We start from the raw sequence: 16,646 nt of genomic DNA on the forward strand, positions 1-16,646 counted from the left end.
ACAGGAAAAGATGAAAAAGAGAAAAGATCTTTTCTTAAACGTTCCTTTGCCAACAAAGGTCTTAAAGATCAGTCTGTACCAATAATTTCTTATATCTATATCAAACCAGTTGCAACTAAAATTTTCAATTACAAACACGTTTTGTAGGATCTCAACATTGACGACTTTAAGTCTTAACCTCCTGATTGCACCTGTGTTAGTTCTCAATTCACATATAATCCGGCTGGCCACGTTATTACCGGAGACCTCAACATTGTCAATAACACTTCCCCGCGAAATTCGCTATCCAAAATAACAAGGTCCGAAATATCGTGAGCCTTAAATCAGTCAATTGGAAATACAACTTCAAAATACTGATGGATTCAGTCGAGGATTATGCCAGGCAATGGGCAAAACGCGAGAAAGAAGACGTAGACACTCTTTTCGAATGGACTAAGGCTGTGAAGTCGTTGATACAAATCCGAATTAAAAAACTAAATGGGTCTATCAATACTCAAAATGTTGCAAAACACTTGTCCTACCTCCATGACAAATATGGTATTGTCCCCGCAGATAAAGCCCCAAACAACATCGTTTTTGTGTGTAAATGTCATTACATAAACTGCTTGATAAATGAATACGTATTGAAAATTCACTTGGAAACTCAACATATACTCTCACGACACGTACCAAAGAGGAAATCCTGGATAATCATAGGTCTGTTCCTTTGGAATTTTAACCAAAGATGAAGAACTGGATCTTTCATCACTGTATTGGATACCTAAACTACATAAATGTCCTTACAAACAACGGTATATTGCTGGGTCTTCCAAGTGCTCCACGAAAATACGAAACGTTATTGTGAAACCGCCTATTCTAGAGGTGACGTGAATCAGATGTGGATACTAAAAAAACCCAAAGATCTTTTAGAGTACATACAATCTAAGACTCTCTCATCTTGCAATAGTATTAAAACATTTGACTTTTCTACACTTTACACAAGTATTCCCCATTCAAAACTAAAAGACAAATTGAAAGAGTTGGTATTACTTTGTGTCATTAAAAAGAATGGCGAACGTAGATACAGGTATCTTGTCTTGGGGAGGGATAAATCATACTTGGTAAAGAATCACTCTGATTCAAACAAAAAAATTCTTGATTTACAACACATTTGTTACGTTTGGAGGACGTGTTTTTCAACAGACTGTCGGAATTTCAATGGGAACCAATTGTGCCCCTCTTCTTGCCGACTTGTTTCTTTATTATTATGAGGCTGACTTTATACAGGAACTTCTTAAATGGACATCTATGAGAAAACCATGCAGATGGTGCTCCATGCAAAGTTAATTGATTTTGATGAAACTTTGCTTACATGTTCAAGTTGACCTCATATGAAAGTCATGCAAGTTTGAAGCCCTTACACTGCTGGTAACCATGGCAACGATAGGGATTTAGGGTATTTTCGAGTTTATTTTTAGATGCATTTACTGAAATGCATAGATTTCATAAATTTCTTAAATAGAAATAAATACTATAATACTTCTGAGTGTTTAAATACTTTAATAGCACAGATAGGATGTGTATGAAGTATAAATCACATAATTTTATTAAACATAATGATATATATAGAAAATAAGGGTGTGGCAAAACACATAAAATGATAAAAAATATGGCCTTTTTATCAAATCACACTAAAACAGACACTACAGCCCAAAAGTCGCTTTAATTTACACTAAATTTCAGAAATGCTTTGCATTTTCTTTGGTTCAAAATATTTTGAAGGGATTTCGGTTGCAAATTAATTTTATAGATTTTATTGATCATTTAGATAGCCTCCCCCCTTTTTTGTATTTTCGCAATAAATTGAGGAATGTCTCATATTTTAATGAAACCAAGCTTACATGCAAGAATAAGATCATTATAAACATACATAAAAGTTAATTCGAATTGACTTAGCAGCACAAGACAATTGTTGCATAAGGTATGGAATTTAGGGAAGTATTAAATTGTTTCCATACTATCTTATAATAATTTATATACATGTAACTACATGAACTATGAAAGGTAATTTACTAATAATTCAATCAATAAAACTAGTTAGTCAATCTAAGAAACAATTTCTGACAAATGAAAATATTATTATTGTTATCAAATGGCCAAGTACATTCGTAATCTTCTTTATTGTCTTCAATACTGATGACCTTTTAATACAGAAGTAATTTTAGACTTCTTATTTGCTGATGAGAAAGCCTTGCTGATGGTGAGACAGTGAGAACATTATATTTCCTAGCAAATATCTCTCTCTTCTCATTTGTTTTGCAACTGTGTGTTGACTTGGTGGTTTTCAAGACTTCAGCGAGATTCACATTGCCCTTTTTTCCTTTTTTTCAAAGCATATGAGTTCCATTTCAATTTATTTTTATTTGAGCTTGCAATTTTTTAACATCAACAGGAAAATTCAAAGACAGATCAGAGCCTTATTCAAGTATCAGTAATATTATCTAAGTTTTTCTTCATCATAAACATGTTTATCAACAAAAATGTGTCTCAGCAATCAGTCTTCTTTCATGAACTCCTGTTATTTTTGAATCACCAAATGTCTGTACAAAATAATAAAAAAACAATTGTTATCCATTAAATGATTGAAATTTCCTAAAAAGAAATTAATTATTACCTTGGTCTTAGTGTAAAATGTGTTTCCATTATCACAACTCTGACATTCCAGTACATAGAATAAGAAATAAAGTATACTAGCTAAAAATGGACCTAAAGTTGATTTTTTTCTTAGTCCAAGCTGCAGCAAACTTAATTTTTATGAAGTTAATTTTGCAGATTTCATCTTGTATTTATGACGTTATGACAATACAAAAATAGGGAGATGAGTATTGATTGCAAATGAGACAAATATCCACAAAAGTTCAAATGAAATGAATGTAATGCCTCTGTACAACCTTGAACAATGAGAATAAAACAGCTCAAGGGTACATCCTATTACAAATGCAGAGATTGCACCTTCATCGGGTGTGTGGGGGGACACTATATAGACACTACATTTAAACTTGATTGACATGATACAGTTCAGAATTTGGATTGTGATGAATTATTAGACACATCATACATGTAGGTTTCTGACACAGAATAGATGTGGTAAAAGAACTGATGATTTTGAAATTGGATTTGTGCCAATATCCAAAATCTAAAGTCTAAAAGACATGATTAGATTTATCATATCAAAGAACCCCATATATGCAATTTTTTAATGAATTTAAACAAACTTTAAGTTTGGACCCCAATTTGAATCAACTTGAAAACTGAGCCCAAATCATAAATCTAAACATGCTAAATGCATGATAACATTTAGCATAGAAAAAAAACCTTCAATAATATTTTAATAAACGAACAAAGGTTTTTTTGCCCCCGTGATCTTTTTTGCAAATTGAAAACGAATATTAACAATCTAAACATATAAGAAGTATTTAACCCAAAAAAGTACAATACACCGTTTAATTTTGCATAATATCAAAGAACACCAATTATTCAATTGTTTTATGAAATCAAGTTTAACTTTGGACCCTTTTGACCCTTTAGCTGATATAGACCAATTTAAAAACAAGCCAAAACATTTGAAATTGGTAAAACAATAAGCATTGGAAACAAATATATAATTAATTTTACAGCTAATTTTCCAAGACATGTAAATCTAAGACTTCGGTTACACAGGTAAAATAGCTACGGACGTTTTACGTCCGTAAAAAATCCGTAAAACGTCCGTATTATACGGCACGTCTACGGACGAATAGTACCACGGACGTTTTACGTCCGTTGCTTCCCATCCGTAAAACGTCCGTAAAACGTCCGTAATACGGATATTTAGTACCACGTCCGTATTACGGACGTTTAGTACCACGGACGTAATACGGATGTTTTGTACCACGGACGTATAACGTCTATTATAATTATGCATTATAATATATTTATATTATAGTATATAACACACTTATTGTAGTATATATAACACACTTATTATAGTGTATAGTATAGTTTGATTTTTATGTAACAGTTGCATTGTATTGCTGAAACTTTTGATGGAACTGTCAATGATAAAATGCTATACTTTTTTTTAAGGTGATGATACTTAGGAGATAACTGTATTGTATTTTAAGCTCCGACGGCATCAATTGGGGATTTGATGGTCGCAAATTAAGTTTACTGGCGACGCGTTAGCGGAGACAGTAAACGGGTATTTGCGACCATCAAATCCCAAATTGATGCCGTCGGAGCTTAAAATACAATATTGTTATCTCCATTCTAATGAAACTGACAGAAAACAACGTTAAAACATGTATTTAAAATCTGTCATATGCCGTCTGCGCTTGCGCATACGTCCCATAGCATCAATTGTCAATTGATGCCATGTAAGAAAGTGACGTTATCCAATCAAAATGAACGTTACAAACGTTGTTGCATTAGAATTTTTATTTGCATTTCCTTATATCATGTATATAGTCTCCTAGTGTTCTATCTAAAAAAAATATTCTGATGCAATACACATACAAGGATTTTGTCAAAGAACTTTCTGTCATACAGTGACTTGTTGTTTAACAAGTTGAATATTGATGATATCTTTTTAAACATTTTACATGATATTTCAAGAGTAAATCAACAATAATCAGAAGTATTTCAGTGGTGGTCTTTGGTTCATATTTTGCTTTCATGTATTAACTTGATAAAACAAGGCTCTTAGTTTTCTCTATTTGTCATGTCCAAACCCTTTCACAACACACTATATAGTTCATTTTTTTCATTGTTGGAGGACATATGGATACCTATAATAGCTCACTATCACATCATGTGAACTCTGGTGGATATTTTTCTCATTGGCAATTCAACCAAATGTCCTTACTTTTATAAGTCCTTTTAATTATATATCAAGAGTAATTGATCTCAAGAGTATAAATTGAGAATACTGTAATGTTTCCTTTTTACAGTTTTGAATGTATCCTTTTTCTTCAAACTTTCTTAGAACAAACATAATCTTCAATCTTCTTCAAAGTTCAAAATTTTATTTCCAAGGATTTATATTCACATTATAATTTCTCTACTTTCCAAGTCTATGAATGTCAAAATAAATGTCTTCTTTGTAAATTTAAACGTTCTATTTTTTGTAAAATTCCCAAGTTTGTGAGGTAGTCTTCTGTGTCCTGTATTCATGGTATTGGTTATTCTTCACCATGTTCACTGTGATGGTAACTGAAATAAAATATTCATAAAGAATATAAATCTAACTTCCATGAATTACATAAGCTAATTGTTATATGTTTGCAAATTCATTCTGTTAACATGGTGCAAAATCATTAACTGGTCGTTTTTTTTTTGCTTATTTGAATGTCCAGTGGCAAATATTTTATGTTTTCTAAATAACAACGTTAACTTATCAAAACATAATATTGGCCAGTCTGACTAGGTAAGTTTGTAATGTAAATGCTATGATAGTCTGAATTTCTGACATCTAAAGTGTGTGTGTGTATGGAGCAGAAGGAGGCGAGCAGAGTAAGGCTTAATGCATGCATTGAATCAGAAAGTGAGAAAAATAAGCAACACTGTACATGTACAATTAAACTTGAAACAGTTTTAGGTAGATAACATAAAATTATTTAAATTAACTGCAATTCTACAGATGAACTTACTTTGATATCAGGTCTGTTTTGCAGGGCATTCACACCTACATGACATACATGTTCACCAGTAATATCAATCCTTGCCAATAATGTCCTTTCCTTTCATTTGGTAACAAGCTAAAATTGTATATATATATACAAATTAATCAAGAAGTCCAGACAAAAACTATATGTAGTATGAACCGATGCTCACTAATTTATACCTTTCCTATATACTTTTACTTTTAAGTAAATTGAAACAAAATGTAAGCTAACAACAGAAAGAAGATCAAGTTTAAGCCTATAAAAAAATCCTATATACATGCATTCGGAGTTTAGTATGACGTCCATTATCACTGTACTATTATGCATATTTTAGGGGCCAGCTGAAGGACACCTACGGGTGCGGGAATTCTCGCTACATTGAAGACCAATTGGTTGCCTTCGGCTGTTGTTTGCTCTATGGTCGGGTGGTTGTCGCTTTGACATATTCACCATTTCCTTTCTCAATTTTATGTGCAGATTTTAATAAAAGAACAACCTTTCAATGTACCTTGGCAATTGATAAACTTCAATTGAATCATAATTTCCTGTCAATATGCACATCTACATAGTATGTCCTTATTATCATGATTATCTACTAAGTTTCATGAAATTCTGTTGTGTGGTTTCAGAGGAGTTGCAATGACAAACTGTTGAAGTAGTAATAAAGCAAATAAGTTCAAAGGGGCATAACTCCTAGAAAAAAAAATGAATTGTAATTTCCTGTTGATATGCACATCTACATAGTATGTCCTTATTATCTACAAAGTTTCATGAAATTCTGTTGTGTGGATTCAGGAGAGTTGCAATAACAAACTGTTGAAGTAGTACATTAAACTTAAAGCAAATAAGTTCAAAGGGGCTTAACTCCTAAAAAAAAAAAATTGAATCTTAATTTCCTGTCGATATGCACATCTACATTGTATGTCCTTATTATCTAAAAAGATTTCATGAAATTCTGTTGTGTGGTTTGAGAACAGTTGTGATGACAAGAAACAGGATTTGACGTCAGACAGACAGGTCAAAAACATTATACCCCCAAAACTTCGTTGAGTGGGACATAAAAATGCTGAATATCATGAAACTTAGTTAAATTGTTCATATTTTTTTGTTGTAAGCTCCCATTTGATTTTTATAAATTTAAGTTTGTCAGTTTCTGAGTTATAAGATTTTCTTCATACATGTCATAAGAAAAGGGGTGACTTTCAAGTTTTTGGAAATACATGTATCCTTAAAATTTCGTTAAACTTTGATGACCGATTTATAGCTATTAAGAAAACCTCCTTTTAGTTTTCTTTTTATAAATTTCTGATATATACATGTGACATTGAGAAATTATTGTTTGTTTGCAGTCTGACAACAGATTAACCAATTATTGCACAACAGCCCAGTGTATTGCACAACAGCAAGAAATCTTTAATTGAATATACATGTAGATTCAATTCTTGAATTCATATAAACTGCTACTTTTGCATAGGTAATGTTTCTGTATTTAAAATCTGTAGTACTGGACATTTACTTTTGATATTTAGTATCATAACTTTCTTTACTTAAAAATTATTGTAACATTTAGGTACGGTACATGTATAAGTCGTTCCCAAACCTAATTACAAACATTAATGTGTAAACTATGTAAAAGTTTCAGTCAATGACCCATGATTAGGGGGTGGGGCTATATAATCTCCATGGAAACAATACTTGCAAATGCCAATAAATTTGCATACCAAATATTATTGACTAAACATAAGCAGTTTATCTTAAACTGATCTAATCACAAACTAATACATGTAAACTAAGATAAGTTTCAAAGTCATTAGACTGTGACTGAGGGGGCGAGGCCAAATATTATCCATGGAAATGAGATGTGCCAATGCTTATACAACTGAATACCAATTAACATTGCCCAACCACTAATGGTTCCCCTTGAACTGACCTAATCACAAACTAATACATGTATGAGCAAAAGTTTCGAAGTCAATAGACCATGACTGAGAAGGCAGGGCCAAATAATCTCCATGGAAATGAGATGTGCCAATGCTTATACAACTGCATACCAAATATGATTATCCTATCACATGTGGTTCACCATAAACTAGACCTAATCACAAACTAATACATTGTTGATGCCGTCGCCTCCGAAGCTACAGTACTACATTTTTTTTGGTTCAGAAATAGTACATAGATGCAAAAGTAGCTGTGTAACCAATTTCAAGTTCTTTGACTACATTTATTCAGTAACATATAATATGTCAAATATTTATTTACAATCCAAATTAGGACCTGTATCAAGGAGTAAGAAACTTGTCAACATTTAAGTGAAGCACTAATTATAAGAATTTTTGCATACATGTAGCAATATAATATTTCCTACAGAAAGTAACCAAAAGTTAGTGTGCAATAAATTCTATTATTGCATAGCAATATAATATTTCCCACAGAAAATAACTAAAAGTTAGCGTGCAATAAATTCTATTATCATATACTTAGACTTAATAACATATGATTTTTACCGTATGATAATAGCATTAAATTAAAGTATTTTCTATATTTTTCGAATTGGTGCTTAGCGGGCTGATATGAAAAGTTTATCACATGCTTCGATTGTTATCACATGCCTTTCCGTAACGTTATCACATGGCATTCTGGTGATACTCAGCAAATTCCGGAAAATACACCTTAATGCTACGTTTTCAGTGAAAAACATTACAAAGTAGTGTACAAAACAATTATATGAATACTGGAAAGTATATTGTGTAAAATAATTAAATTAAATTAAAAAAAAAAATATTAAATAAATGCATTTTTTTTTTAAGTTTTTCTGAAACATAATTTAGAAAGTTACTTTAAAAAAAGTTGACTTTTCCAAACAATTTTCATCATGTATATTGTTGAATTATTTTTTTGTCCATTCGTCCATATTAAAATGTTGGTTTTTTTTTTCTCTCTGTTGAGGCATATGATAGAAAGATTTCTTATTGAATGTATCAAATTTTGGGTCCGACGTCCGTGAACTTTTTACTCTTTCAAGATCTTTTCGGGAACCACGTAGAAGGATCAATATATGAATCTGTTATTTTTCTCTACTGTTGAAGCATATGATAAAAAGACCATAACATGTCATTTTTCATATCGCATGTTTTATCAGCCATGCGGCTCTTGGGCTGATATTGAACCTAGGGCTGATAATACATGCGATATGAAAAATGCCATGTAATAATCTGATAATATTGCACTACAATGACTAGTGCAAAAATCTTCAAAAAATCATGACGTTATCAATGACAAACTCTTAGTTTAAACCAATTTTTACTTTCAAATATTATATTGCTATACAATAAAAGGGTTATTGCATGAATATTGGGGTATATTGTCCCTCGTAGAACATATATTGCACTCGCAAGCTTATGCAATATACAAGAGGCTGTCACAACGACAGCAAACCGGATTTATTAACATTTATTTGTGTCCTGGCAATATCACAAGAACCATTACTGATGAATGGTGAAAGTGAAAATCGTCAATATCAAATTTGACCTCCATTTTGTCATCAGTATCAACATATTAAAATTTGAAAAGCTTAGATTGAATGGTTCATGAGTAAATGCAACAACCTGAATGGAAACACCATTTTACGATCTTTCAAGAACCATAACTCCTGAACAGTAAAAGTCAAAATCGTCATTATAGAACTTGACCTCTATTTTGTCATCAGTAACAACATATTAAAATTTCAAAAGCTTTGGTTGAATGGTTCATGAGAAAATGCACGGACACGACGGGAAAAACCATTTTTCAATCTTTCAAGAACCATAACTCCTGAATGGTAAAAGTCAAAATCGTCATTATGGAACTTGACCTCCATTTTGTCATCAGTAACAGCATATTAAAATTTCGGAAGCTTTTGTAGAACAGTTCATGCATAAATGCACGGACACGACTGGAAACTCCATTTTTCAATCTTTCAAGAACCATAACTCCTGAACGGTAAAAGTCAAATTCGTCATTATTGAACTTGACCTCCATTCTTTCATTAGTAACAACATATTAAAATTTGGGAAGCTTTGGTAGAACAGTTCATGTGTAAATGCACAGACAACTCCATTTTTCAATCTTTCAAGAACCATAACTCCTGAACGGTAAAAGTCAAAATCGCCATTATTGAACTTGACCTTCATTTAGTTGTCAGTAACAACATATTAAAATTTTAAAAGCTTTGGTTGAACGGTTCATGAGTTAATGCACGGACAACATTTGATTGCCGCCCGCCCGCCGTACATCCCCAAATCAATAACCGACATTTTTGTCACAAAAATCCGGTTAAAAATTCAACTCTGGACAATATTCCCTAATATTCATGCAATAACCCTATAATATTGCACCAGTGCAATACATCTTCAAAATTATTGCATGAATATTGGGAAATATTGTCCCTTGTAGAACAAAAATTGCACTCGAAGCTCGTGCAATATAAATTTTACTCATGACAATATTCATGCAATATCCCTATATTATAACTACAATTGCACAATATTAATCACTTTACCATAAGTTATTATAAAAAAGAAGATGTGGTATGATTGCCAATGAGACAACTATCCACAAAAGACCAAAATGACACAGACATTAACAACTATACATGTAGGTCACTGTATGGCCTTCAACAATGAGCAAAGCCCATACCTATTGCTTGGTGTCAAGGTAATTAAGAATCTCAAATTTGATAAAAAATAATTAAGCACGTATTCTTCATTTTGTGGTTTAAAGTTTCTTTAGACAAGTAAGATGCTGAAAGAATATAATATACAGATATAAACAATACCAAATATTCACATTATTTTTTCAAAATGGTCTCAAAGCTTCAAATTTGCAATTTCTTTAATGAAAAATGCACCAAAAAAAAATAATACCTGTAACACTTCGGTTTTGTACATTTCATGAGCAGGAGATTATCATGATTATATAATTTAGTCAAATACAAACTTATAACTCCATAAAAGTATCGTGCTTAAGCCTTTACATAAATTTCAAGAAAATCAACCAAAAACTGACCAAAAAAGGACTCATTTTTGCGGAGTTATCTCCCCTTCCAATGTTAATTTCCAAAGGAAATATAAAATGCCACTTTTGAGTTTTCCTCAAGTTAGATTTTATGGGACTTTTTTCTGTGTATATAAAGGGCATAACACTATAGATTAGAACTAAAACATTTTCTGTTTTAATTAGTTTGAGGTTAACCGTTTCCTCCATAATGACGCTTTTTGACCCCACCCCTTTACTCCATAATGACGCCTTTTGACGCCTGTGTAGTACCTCAGTTGAAACGCATTGACTACAAAATGTCTGCATATTAAAAAAGACTTTAAAAAAATTGTATCCAATATGAAAAGGATATTCAGGAGAATATCTGACTTGAATTTCATTGATGAAATGTTTGTTTTTACAATGCATTAATACTTTAAACCTGATGATTTTTTTTTTATTGAAAAAATCCTATGCGAATCAAGTTTGTAAAAAAAAATTCCATGGAGGAAAGGGTTAAATCTTAGTTAAATTGTTTATGGTTTTGTAAAAAAAATAATTTGTCACTTCTAACTGTTAACATGGATAATTTTCAAACTTGCCCACAACAAGAATCAAAACTTGGAACTCTATGACCTCAAATTTTAAAATAAATCTTGGAAACTACATGTCCATGATTTACCGAGTTTGACAAGACAGCAAAATTATCAAATAAACTAGGCATCATTTTAATATAAACATACCTCTCATCACAAAATTATTCATTGACTACTGCTCCTCTGTGCTCATATGCACATAAATCAATATAATGACAATCTATGAATCCACTATATAATCTAGACAGCAATGACCCAAATGAATTCTGTTCTGTTGCTTATCTTCTCCTACTTCTCAAAGTACTTGTACTTGTACATTCTTTGAAAATGCTAAAAGAAATAATGTTTAATGAAATGAAGTTATAATATCTGCCAAAATTGCATTTAATATTTGATCTTGCAAAATTGGCTTAGTTTTGATCTTTTAAACTAGACCAACAAACTTTCCCTGAAAAAAAAGGATAGCTCTTCTTAACCTGGTAAACATTTTAACTCCAGGTCAAATTTGCTCTGAATGCTTTAGTTTCTGCTTTCAGAGATGCATGTATAAGCCAAAAACTGCATTTTACCCCTATGTTCTACTTTTAGTCATGTTGGCATGTTAGTTAGCAAGAGGGGTCATCCGACACATATTTCTAACTAAATAAGTGTAATTTAGTGGTTCAATTTGTCTTATCTTGCTGTTTATCATATTTTTTTTTGTTCAGTTTTTTATATTTTACATTGTATAAATCAGTCTCTTAGTTTTCTTGTTTGAATTGATTTACAAATTTGTGATTCTCATATAGGGTCCTTAAAAACTGAATATGCAGTATTGGCTTTGCTCATAGTCATTGTTGAAGGATGTAAAGTGACCTATTGTTGTACATGTTAACAGTTAACTTCGATGTCACTTGATTTCTGGTGGAGAGTTTTCTTTTCTTGTTAAGGGTGCAATCAAAAGTTGCAGGCTTGACAAAAACCTGAAATCAGGTCATGTGCACACCCCTGAAGACATGATACCTGCACATTTTTCATAATCAAAGTTGTATGAATTTCATAGATTTTTACCTGGTCTTTCAAAAAATTCATGCTTCAGGGTACTTTCGCCTGCTCCATAAAGAGCTACAGTGTCTGCAAATAAGTTTTCAATTTTCACTGTTTACAGTGTTGTCTCCCCTCAAAACATGTATATTTAATCTAATTTTTTTAATTATTTTAATCATTCAACCTGCTTTAATTGAAGTTAATTAATATATCTTTACAACCAAATACAAAAAACATGATACTTTTTCACCAATTATGTTGATAAAAAGGGACTTTCCTCCATGTTTATTTTTAGTTGGGGAATAACCCCTAGTTTTTATACGAAACTGTTTATAGCAACCTAAACAATATTTTATTTTGAAAATAAGGGAGCTACCATTTGATTTTTATGGGGGGGGGGGGGGGGGGCCTAGGATGAAATTTGAAAAAAATAGGCAGGACAGGAGTTTTGAGTGTAAAAAAAAGGCAGGATGAGACACTTTGCAAAAAAAATGCAGGATGACAATTTAGGTAAAAAAAAGTCGGAATAAACTAATAACATGAATAAAAAAAAGGCAGGACCGAATAGAGTGAAAAATAAAAAGGCAGGACAGAAATTACAACTGAAAAAAAATGCAGGACAAAATTTTTCATCCTAGCCCCCCCCCCCCCCCCCCCCCTAAAAATCAAATGGTAGCTCCCTAATTATGTAATTTAAACATTATTATCATAATTACAATATGACAGATTTATAAGTGGAAAAAAGTGAATTTACACTTTTAAAAATTCCTCTATTTTCTCATTCACTATCACCATGATCACCACATTTTTTGTATTTTTATATTAACATTACGTACATGTAAAGCAGACCTTTCACCTTCTCAAGGAGTCCACTTCCCATGTACAAGAGGAGGCCCAAACAGCTTGATTTTGAGTAAGCTAAAAAAAAGTTCAAATAGATTATGATACACTAAATAAATACATAAATTACATGTACATAATAATTTAATAATAAATATGAATCCACAATCATCATGATCATGGTTTCAGAAATGACACATCAATTTAAATCAATAGATATCATACATCTGCATTGGCTAGAGGTACTTGTATAGGGGGAGGGTTAAGATCTCATAAACATGTTTAACCCCGCTTGGATTTTGCGCCTGTCCCAAGTCAGGAGCCTCTGGCCTTTGTTAGTCTTGTACTATTTTTAATTTTAGTTTCTTGTGTACAATTTGGAGTTTAGCATGTTTAGTATGGCGTTCATTATCACTGAACTAGTATATATATTTGTTTAGGGGCCAGCTGATGGACGCCTCCGGATTTTCTTGCTGCATTGAAGACATGTTGGTGACCTTCTGCTGTTGTCTGCTTTATGGTCGGGTTGTTGTCTCTTTGACACATTCCCCATTTCCATTATCAATTTTATGTATATTAAATTTTTATATCAGTGTTTTCTAATTTCTGGGTAGTCTAGTAGTCCAAATTATTATGACGTCTTGAAAGGCTATTATAATATTATTTTTTGGACGCTTTACTCTAATGTACAGTAAGGCGTACAGTAAGGCGTCAAATAAAAAAAATGTAATAGCCTTTCAAGAAGTCATAATTATTTGAACTAGGTAGTCTAGATAAGTACAAATTTATGTAAATAAGGGCAAATTTGCAGACTTTTATTTTTTATATAAATTAAATATTAATTATATTCATTTGGATTTTACCCAAGTCATGCAAGTTGGGCAAGGCCATTCTTTGCAGGAGTATATTTTACAGATTTTAACCATTTTTATATAAAGTAGGGCAATTTTTTTTTTAAAGCAGGCAGGCGCGTAGCTCCCTATACGCCAACACGCAGTTGCGTGCACATCGGTTCGGCATGCAAAAAAAATATTGCAAAATTAAAAAATTACAAATTAAATTTAAAAGGAAACACACATGTTGTCACTTTTTTTATTTATGAAATGTCATTAAATAACGGCATTTGGTTTCAGAATAGAAGTTTTATTGAAGATCATGCATGACGAAATCGGACAGTGTAACTTGTATCTTTTACAAGATTTGAATTTGTTATACGCAGTCTAACACATGTAGTTTCGGAGCACATTTTACAGAGTACGGTTTATCTGTTTGGAATGAGATGTATCAATCGGCATGAGATTTATCAGAACCCTTCGATATCGTTGAAATTATGCCATGGCGATGTGTTCTACGGACTAACAGAGCAACTCATCCTGCAAACACGCCAAAACAGTATTGGAAAGTCTCATTATATTTTGCGTTTATAGACCATATGAAAATCGAATGCCTATGATAATGGAACTGGAGAGTGGAGTCGCGTCTGGTATTATCAGAAAATCGCTTCTTTGTGTAGTATCGTCTTCCTCCTGTTGTAGGAAATATAACATGTATAACAAACGAACAAATCTCAACATTGTCAGAGACATACGAAACTGACCTGATATGTAATTTTGACGAATTCAATTGGGAGGTCGCTCGATGGCGAACACGTACACTGGTTTATAACATCTCGCGAGTGCTACCGTGGAGATCTATCAATGTACTACGTCTGTTTAAATCAAATGTACGATCACCAATGAACAATGGCAGGTTATTATCGCTAGCATTACTGCATATGCATCGGGATAGTGTGAATATTGCCGACAAATAAATAGAGAAGTTCGTTTCGGCCTAGACCCGAAGAGCAGATTTTTTACAATCTGTATTAGAAAAATGTGTAGTTTATGTTTTCAATTAACCATGATTTACTCTATTCAGCAGCTTTATAAATAGTTTTACATTCATAAATTGTTTATAAGTTCTATCTACATGAAGCTCCTCTATCAACTATCCTATGACCGAAAACTGAAAAAAAAACCCATTTTCCTGCATAAAAGGGTCCCAAAAAATTTTTTTGCTGGCACATCGTTTCTTTCTAGCTACGCCCCTGGCAGGACGAGTTGGTAAGGAAGCCACCACTTGACTTTTATGGGGTGGGGGCTACGATAAAAATGTTATCCTGCATTTTTTTTTTAAATTTGACAGAACTCCAGTTCCGCATATTTTTCAAATAACATCCAAGCACCCCCCACACAGGCACTTGTCTCAGAAAAAAAAATCCTATATATACATTGTATGTATTAAATATGTATTATATTAAGGTATATAGGGAATTTTTTTTCTGAGACAAGTGCCTGTGACATGGTGACCCCCCACCTCCAATAAAACTCACATGGTAGCTCCCTTAACAAGAGTGGGACATTTTTAGAAAGGGAGACGTGTTGTTAAAAAAGTAGGCCGTTTTGGCAGTGGGTCGAGTTGACTTGCGTCCGTTCTTGCCAATCTTCTGATCTTTGTCATGTTTGTCAGACTGATTTTCGGGTTTGCATGCGATGAAATTTATAAATTCAAATGTTTTTTCGTGAAAAGTATACCACTAGCATCTTCTTAAATATTTGCATGATAATATTTACCTTTCGGTGCGCTTTCCAAGTACAAAATAGCGGGTATGTAAATAATCCATCAAAAAGACACACAACTTTCTTGTTAAAAACCCGGTTTCTTCAAGTTAATCGACAAGCAAACCATTTCAATTTATCTGTTTATAATAACTTGTTGATCCAACAGTTTTGAAAAACCAGAGGTCCTCGTATTATCTATCAGACTAGTATACATCTTTCCATTCTTTTTAACTGTAAAACATGAATTCAGCCAGCAGCCGACGAGCGTCCATGGATGGAGTTGCGTCATAGTGTAAAAAACGGCAACGGTGATTTTTCCGGGTTTTCGTATTCCATTTGTCAAGCTTTCGAGAATACACTTTACGATCATTTACGTATATGATTGAGAGTTAGTCCGGAACCCGGTCTGGAATCAAGAATGGATTTAGGTAGCACTCCACAGTTAGAAAATAAAATAAAAAATGAGCCACAAAATGTTTTATCATCTCCTATTCCTGGATTTCTAATACATTAACCTAACTGTTTGTGTTGTACATGTGCATATGTATGTAATCAGTATATTCCATAGATTTGATTTTCAAAAGTTAAAAGAGTGAAAATTAATTCCTTTTATGTGTATCCATGGCAACATTCTGCATTTATTTACCATAAAATATTGCAAAAAGGGGGGTGGACATGTCACATATCCCCCCAAAATTTTGATCAAACTAGAATTTCAATGCCTTTGAGTGATACCTTTTTAGAAACTGTTTTCATAAATCTTCCTAATGATCAAATAAAAAATGGGTGTCTTTCGCCTCATTTTTTCGTAAAATCCAATCACAAAGTTCGTGCGATAAAAAGTTGGAAAAAAACATTGCAATAATTGCCAGACCAATGTATGGTAG

The 16,646-nt window shown here is 32.5% G+C and overlaps 1 long non-coding RNA gene across 1 annotated transcript; it reads right to left on the bottom strand.

Moving 5' to 3' along the window:
• Positions 1-5,022: 5,022 nt before the first annotated feature.
• LOC143048473 (uncharacterized) lies at positions 5,023-16,161 on the bottom strand. The gene is made up of 5 exons (XR_012969852.1): positions 15,772-16,161; positions 13,156-13,237; positions 11,441-11,623; positions 5,667-5,774; positions 5,023-5,229 (listed from the first exon to the last, which is right to left on the bottom strand). It is a non-coding gene; the product is annotated as an uncharacterized LOC143048473 (long non-coding RNA).
• Positions 16,162-16,646: the final 485 nt, after the last annotated feature.

The sequence above is a fragment of the Mytilus galloprovincialis genome, chromosome 10 (assembly GCF_965363235.1).
Source record: "Mytilus galloprovincialis chromosome 10, xbMytGall1.hap1.1, whole genome shotgun sequence".
NCBI lineage: Eukaryota > Metazoa > Mollusca > Bivalvia > Mytilida > Mytilidae > Mytilus > Mytilus galloprovincialis.